This window comes from Cricetulus griseus, chromosome 4 (genome assembly GCF_003668045.3).
Source record: "Cricetulus griseus strain 17A/GY chromosome 4, alternate assembly CriGri-PICRH-1.0, whole genome shotgun sequence".
NCBI classification, from domain to species: Eukaryota; Metazoa; Chordata; class Mammalia; order Rodentia; family Cricetidae; genus Cricetulus; species Cricetulus griseus.
Genome location: NC_048597.1, coordinates 221,856,107 through 221,863,997, shown reverse-complemented (window position 1 = coordinate 221,863,997; position 7,891 = coordinate 221,856,107).

Here is a 7,891-nt window from a genome sequence, read left to right as displayed (position 1 = left end):
TCCGAGGTCTCTTTAGTCCTCATAGGTTTTATTTTCTTACAGAATGTATAAATAAATTGCTAAATGTTAAGAATGTGTCAAATTTGTAAAGGTAGCTTTTTTAAATTACATTTTTTGTTTAGTATGTGTGCCCATGTATGTGTGTTTGTGTATGGGGGTGGGTATACAAGTGTGCCACAGGGGCTGGAGAGCTGGCTCAGAGGTTAAGAGCACGGACTGCTCTTCCAGAGGTCCTGAGTTCAATTCCCAACAACCACATAGTGGCTCACAACCATCTATAATAAGATCTGGTATCCTCTTCTGGCCTGCAGGGATACATGCAGGCAGAATGTTGTATATATAATAAATAAATAAATCTTAAAAACAAAACACATGTACCACAGTGTACATGGTGAGGTTTGAGGACAACTTGCAGGAGCGAGTTCTCTCCTTCAACCCTACAGGTCCCAAGGATAAAATTTAGGGTTCAATCTTGGCAGCAGGAGCCTTTCTTTGCCACTGCTACATCTCACTGGCCTAAAGCTAATTTTTCTTTTTAAAGATTTATTTTTATTATTTGGTTGGTTGGTTGGTTGGTTTTCCAAGACAGGGTTTCTCTGTGTAGCCCTGGCTGTCCTGAAACTCATTCTGTAAACAAGACACTGGCCTTGAAGTCACAGGGATCCACCTGCCTCTGCCTCCCAGATGCCTGGATTGAAGGCGTACCCCACTACTGCCTGGCTTATTTTTATTTTTAATTATGTGTATGTGTGTGTGTCTGTGTAGGGTAAAGACTTCAAATCCCCTATAGCTGGCGTTTAGGCAGTTATGCTCTTGGGTCCCCTGCAAGAGCTGTGTGGCTCTTACCTGCTGTGCTATCTCTTCAGAGCTAATGTTGAAGACCAGATTAAAAGGTGCAGCACCCTAGCTACTGTTGAATATGACTGATAGGGGACACACGCAGAACCTCGGAGCTGGGAAAGCTCTCCTGCTCACGGAGCTGCTCAGGCAGTCATATTGGTCAAAAAAAAAAAAAAAAAAAAAAAAAAAAAAAAAAAAAAAAAAAAAAAAAAAAAACACTTGTCCTTGGTCACCAGGACAGGGTGGCAAGAGAGACCCATCTCTTCAGATCTGGGAACCACAGTGTCCACCCATGACTTTCAGCTACTAGAATGATCAAATGAAACATGGCCTCAGGTTTAGTAATGAGCTCTGGCAAAAGGTGCCACCAGAATGGGCTTGTTTATTCTAGAACACACTAAAATAAATATGTAGCCATTAAAAGGACCAACAGGTACAGACACCTTTAAATCATGTTGAGGGCTGGGAGATAGCTCAGTTGTCAAGCAAGCAGGGCCCTGGCTTTGATCTCCTGAACCCACATTTAACAACAAAAAACAAACACTGAAACAGCTAACCTGAGCAAGTGTGAGGTCACGACCCCAGTCTGACAGCTGGGGAGCAAGCACAGGACCAAACCAGGCCCCCTGAATGTAGATGTCAGTTAGGAGGCCTGGGCAGTCTATGGGGCCCCTGGCAGTGCAACCAGTATTTATCCCTAGTTTACGAATAGGCTTTGGGAGCCCATTCCCTATGGAGGGACACTCTCTCAGCCTAGATACACAGGGGAGGCCTAGGTCCTGCCCCAAATGATGTGACAGACTTTGAAGATCCCCCATTGGAGGCCTCACCGTCCCTGGGGAGTGGATAGGGGTGGGATGTGGAGTTGGGGGGGGTGGACCAGGAGGGAGGGAGGGAGGGGGAACTGGGATTGGTTTGTAAAATCAGATTGTTTCTAATTTAAATAAATTAATAAAAAAAAAAAAGAAAACCACTAAGGCTTCGGCTCTGGTACTGATAGAGTACTTTAGAAGTCCCAAGTTCCATCCATTTGCCTGCAAATTTCATGAGGCCATCATTTTGCAGCTGAGTAGTAAGTACTCCTGAACCCATCATATTGAAAGAGAATGAGTAGTGAGTACTCCACGGCGTAAATGCACCACATTTTCCTTAACCATTCTGCAGCTGAGGAGCTTCTCTGGAGGAGTGGGTGAGGAGGGTAGATGGGGAAGGGGAGGGGACTAGAAGAGAGGAGGGAGGGGAAACTCCCTGGTATGTAAAATAAACGTTACTTAAATAATAAAAAAAGAAGGTCAGGAAAACAAAACAAAAAAAGCCTCAAGTTCAACTCCTGGTGTAGTAGTGTACATGTGTAACCTTTACACCCAAGAGGTAAAAGCTGGAGGATCAGGAGTTCAAGGTCTGCCTGAGGCTACATTAGACCCTGCCCCACCCCCACACACCAAAAAAAGTCTGGGGTGTTAGTGCATTTATTTTGGGTTGTGAGCCTAGCCTTTAATGGCTGAGCCATCTCTGCAGCCCTGGTAGCCAATTTATAATCCCAGCACTAATGAAGCAAAGACAGGCAGCCAGCAAAACCTACTTGTGGAGTTCTGAGCCAGCCAGTGAGAGACCCTGCTTGGAAAAGGTGGACAGCACCTGAGGAACCATATCTAAGGTTGTTCTCTGGCGTGGGTGTGCACTCATAGACCCTGTTGACCCCAGAGATGTCTGTGTCAAATGTGAGCAGAACTGTGCCGAAATGTCTCCATAGCTCAGATCTATCTGGACTCTGCCATGACGTCTTCCACAGCTATTAACAGATAGTGGGAGAACTCAGATGAACCAGGCACACGAGCTGACAGGAAGTGTTTTTAGGCGAGACAGTTCCTGTCACTACAGCAAGTGTCTTGGGGTGACTTTTCAACTTGAGTTTTTGAAAAATAAGAAAAACCACAGAAACGCTAGCAGGATTGCTGTCGTACACAAGGCTGAAGCACGTCCTCTTTCAATATGATGCCCACTGACTTCTGGGGCTTTTCGTGGTCCCTGTTCAGGGCTGTTTCTCTCATCTGTATGTCGGGGGTGGTTCTGTTTATTTGGTTCTCCATGGCATCACTGGGACAGCCTATTTGCTTGGTGACTTCGCAAAAACTACAACAAAGCTGCCAGCAGTTCTCTTGTTACTGCCCGGGCTGCTGCTCCTTGCAATATACCGGATAGACTTTCCTTGCTATGCTGGTCTAAACAGTGAATGCATTCACTGTCCACACGGTCTTTAAAACAGTGGTTCTCAATCCGTGGGTCTCAATCCCTTTGAGGTCCAATGGCACTTTCACAGGGATTGACAAAACCATCAGAAAACACAGGTTTTACATTACGATTCATAACAGTAGCAAAATTACAGTTATGAAGTAGCCACAAAAATAATTTTATGGTTGGGGGTCACCACCACATAAGGAGCTGTATTGCAGAGTCACAGCCTTAGGAAGGTCGAGAAGCATTAAAGCGTGAATACACTTACCACCCACAGCCACTTCCCCACCACTGTGACCACTATAAAACCATGTCTAAAAAAAAAAAAAAAAGAGCCAAGTAAGCCGGGCATTGGTGGTGCACACCTTTAATCCCAGCACTCGGGAGGCAGAGGCAGGAGGATCTCTGTGAGTTCAAGACCAGCCTGGTCTACAAGAGCTAGTCCCAAGACAGACTCCCAAAGCTGTCTGTTTTCGAGAAACCCTGTCTCAAAACATCAAAACAAGAAAACAAACAAAGAGCCAGGTGTGGTGGTTTGAATAGAATGACCCATAAGTTTGAATGCTTGGTCATCAGGGAGTGGCACTACTTGAGAGGGATTAGGAGGCGTGGCCTTGTTGGAAGAAGTGTGTCATTGGGGTGAACTTTGGGGTTTCAAAAGCCCAAACCAGGCCCAGTGCTTCCCTTCCTGCTGCCTGGGGTTCCAGTTGCAGAACTCCCAGCTACCTCTCCAGCAGCATGTCTACCTGCATGCTGGCAAGTCCCCTACCACAATGATAGTGGGCTGAACCTCTGAAACTCTAAGCAAGCCCCAATTAAATATCTTCATTTATAAGAGTTGCCTTGGCCATGGTGTCTCTTCACAGCAACAGAACACTGACTAAGACACCCAGGCATGGTAGTGCATGCTTTCAAACCCAGAGGCAGAGGCAGAGGCAGAGAGGCAGGCTGTTCCTGTTCAAGACCAACCTGGTCTACATGAAAGTTCCTGATCAGTCAGACTACAAAAACAACAAGGAAAAAAGTAAAGTTTGGGTAATTTCACTTTATTTAATCCCCTGAGTCATCAAAAACAAAAACAAAATAATTAAAACAGTCTTGTGTGTTATTTCTCTGTCCTCTCTCACCAAAGCAAGAACACCTTCTACAAGTGGGTTTGTTAAGTACTTTGTGCTGCCGTCAAGGCTCCTTAAAAGGGCAAAGAAACAGAGGCCTAAAGAGGAGTTTCTGGGAGCCTTCCGGAGAAGCATCTTCAGGGAGTAAAGTCCACTGGGGTGAGCATGGCTCTCCCTAGGCTGGAAATCCCAACCACCAGGGCAAACAGCATCTTACCTTCTGCCTTTCTCTGTAATTTCTCAAAAGCAGGCCCATAAGCTTCCTGAGAACTTGTCAAAACAATAAACATAGGTTCAACCAAAAGAAAATTTTCTTTCTTAAAAAAAAAAAAAAAAAAAAAAAAAATCAAAAGACCTTTCTGGTGAATCCTCTCCAAGTGTGCAATTCTAGATGACAAACTGATTCCAGACAGCTGGTGGCAACAAGAATTCCTGGAAAGACGCTGTGTCTGTAGCAACTGATTGGCTGAGAGAACTGCAGGGGGATAGAGAGGTCAGAATGTTGCAGGTCTCCTTATCTAACAGCCCACACCCACCTCCCGCAATGGGCATTCCTTGCTCACCTCTGTATCTGGTTAACAACTAACAGCCTGTGACTAATAGATTGAAAACTCCTGGAATCTGTTAATTAAGCAAACCTCAGGCTTCCACAATCTCAAAGCTAAGAATATCACCAGGCTCTAAGGCCTACAGAGAACCTTCCCCATCTTGCTGTAACCACCTCTCTCTGACGCACCTACTAATTTTAAACGGGTCTTGATGTATAACTACCTTTGCTCTGTAAAGCTAGGGAAGTGCTTCCACAGGGGAGCAGGGAGTTTGGGTTCAAATTTGGCTCCAGAATGAGCTACCTCTTATTCTTTCTAAGGTGAGAGCATTATGGGGGTGGCATTGTTTTTGTTTTGTGACAATAGTTGAAACGTGAATTGAATTTGATCTGATTTTTTGTTGTTGTTTTTTTTTTTAAAAAAAGCAGCATAGTGCTGTGTTTTTATTTTTGTTTTAGGGGCGTTTTGTTTTATTGGTTGAGACAGGGTTTCTCTGTCTAGCCCTGGCTGTCCTAGAACTCACTCTGTAGACCAGGCTGGCCTCAAACTCACAGAGATCTATCTGCCTGTCTCAGCCTCCTGAGTGCTGTGATTAAAGGTATGTGCCACCAACATCCAGCATACTGCACACTTTTAATGCCAGGACCTAAGAGAAACAGGCATATTTGAGTCCACCCTGGTCTATATAGGGACTTCCAAGCCAGCCAGGACAACATAGTGAGACCTGTTTAAAAAAAAAAAAAAATAGAAGAAAATGGGGGAAGGAACAAGAAAAACAAAGTATAAAGATGAATACACATGTTAAGGTTCGAGACAGGGCTGGCAAGACAGCTCTGCTGGTAAAGGGGCTTGCCACCACCCCTGATGGCCTGAGTGCGAGTCCCAGGACTCGAAGGAGAGAACCGACTCCTATCAACTGCCCTCTGATCTCATTTCGGGGCATACACACACACACAAATAAATAGTGTAATTAAAACATTTTTAAGAAGCCATGATGAAAGCATGACTTTATGTGCTCACCTGAAAATCATCCCCCCATCATTTGTTCTCAACAGCTGAGTCCACTCTTCAGCGTTTCCTGGCCTCTTAGATGGAACTGTCGGTCTTTTAATTTAATGTGTTTGCCTATCCAGGAAAATCAATAAAAAAAAAAATGCTTGAGGCATTTCATCTCTCATCATTGCTATTTCCACTCCATCCTTGTAATGATAACTATTTGGCTAGTATTTCAAAACTGTAAGAAAATCTAGAGAGGAAATGTTTAATTGCAATAATTCATTTTCAGATTCTTTAAATTGCTCCCTTCACCAGAGAAATCCCTTCAGGGTATTTGCACACAAAAGATTTCAAATACAAAATGTATCTCTGTAGGAAGCACTGAAAATACACCTGGGTGAAAACCAAGATGGCTGTACCTCTATCCCAACCCCAGACAGTGTTTTAACTGAAAAGATGGTGTTTTGTGGGGAAATGGACTTTATTAAAACTGTAAAGGAAAAGATAGGTTTTCAAAGAAACTAACGTGGACATACAATGCTAGAATGTAACTATGTGAGTATATACAATGCACACATGTATGCAGGGAGAATGGGGGTGAAAGACCCCCCCCCGAAAGCTCAGGCCCCCAGGATCTCTGCCCAGGACCGTGGCCACCCCAATCACCAGGCGGAGTCGAAAGCTTGATGCAAACTGCACGAGGCTTTATTGTAGTTGTTTAACGAGCTAACCCCATGGCAGATGGCTAGGAAAGACCCTGCGAAGCATCTGCATAGAGATCTTATAGGACAGCTTGGGGGGAGTGTCTAAAGGTATGCACAGGCTCAGGATTGGTGTGCCTCCAGGCTTGGAGGGTTTGCCCTGTGTTGACTGGTCAACTGGTTGTTATGGCCCATAGGCCCTCCCAGGGTGGTTGCTATGTTCTGTGTGTCATTGCTGGGCGCTTGTCTGTAAAGCACACCCAGAGCCGTAAAGCATAGCGCCACCAGCTAACTTCTGATTGGTTCCTTGCCATGAGGCAGGCATCTGACCTCCTAGTGACCAAGACAAGGTCAGGCAAGTACATGTTCGGCCATTATGGCTGCTGAAATGGGGAGCTGGTCCCTTCAGGGGTGGGGGTGGGGGTAGCTCAGCAGGTAAAAGTGCTTGCTGCACAAAAACCTGAGGACCTGAGTTTGGATTCTTTGCACCCAAATGCCTACAACCCCAGCACTGGGGAGGCAGAGACAGGAGAATCTCGGAGACTTGTTGGCCAGTCTAGGCTACTTGACAAGCCCTGTTAAAAATCAAATCTAACAGTTCATTTTCAAAGGTGCCTGGAGCCATCGTAGGTCCTGGTACAAAGGAACAGAAAACACCAGACCCCTGCTAACCCCTGCTGGTCTTGCTAACCACCCACACTCCCTCCACCCACCCAAACTCAGCTTAGCTACCTACCCACCCTTTCCTGCCCAAACTAGTTTAGAGTGGAAAACTCCACTCACAGCCAAATTTGCCTGCAAGGTCATGAGTCTGTTATAAAATAAGCAATGTAACACGTGATACACACCTTTAATCCCAGCACTAGGGGAGGCAGAGGCAGGTGGATCACTGCGAATTCCAGGACAGCCAGGGCTACACAGAGAATTGTCTCAGGAAGGAAAAGAAAAAAAAAAATGAGAGAGAGAGAGAGAGAGAGAGAGAGAGAGAGAGAGAGAGAGAGAGAGAAGAGAACCAGGACTAAGCCTGTGTTATGTGACTTCTGAGACATGAACAAACATCTATTCACCCAGGTCTAATAACAGACCAGAAAAAAAAATTCACATGAGCCAAAATAATCTCTTTCCTTAGGTTGCTTTTGCCAGGTATTTCCTCAGTTGGAAGAAGAAGAACTAACACAAGCAGGGCTTTGGGCCTCTGAGAAATAGATGAAGGCAGAGAGTGACAGAACAGGACACAGGCCATCCTCAGCTGGCTTCTGTGCTCCTGCGCACACACACACACACACATACACACACACACACACACACACACACACACACACACTTAAAAAGATGTACCATGATACCGAAGAAGATACTTCCTGGTTGGCTTTAACTGCCAACTTTACACAGCCTAGAGCCAGCTAAAAGGAGCAGTGTCGTGGGGTGTGGTGCATACCTTTACATCCCAACTCTG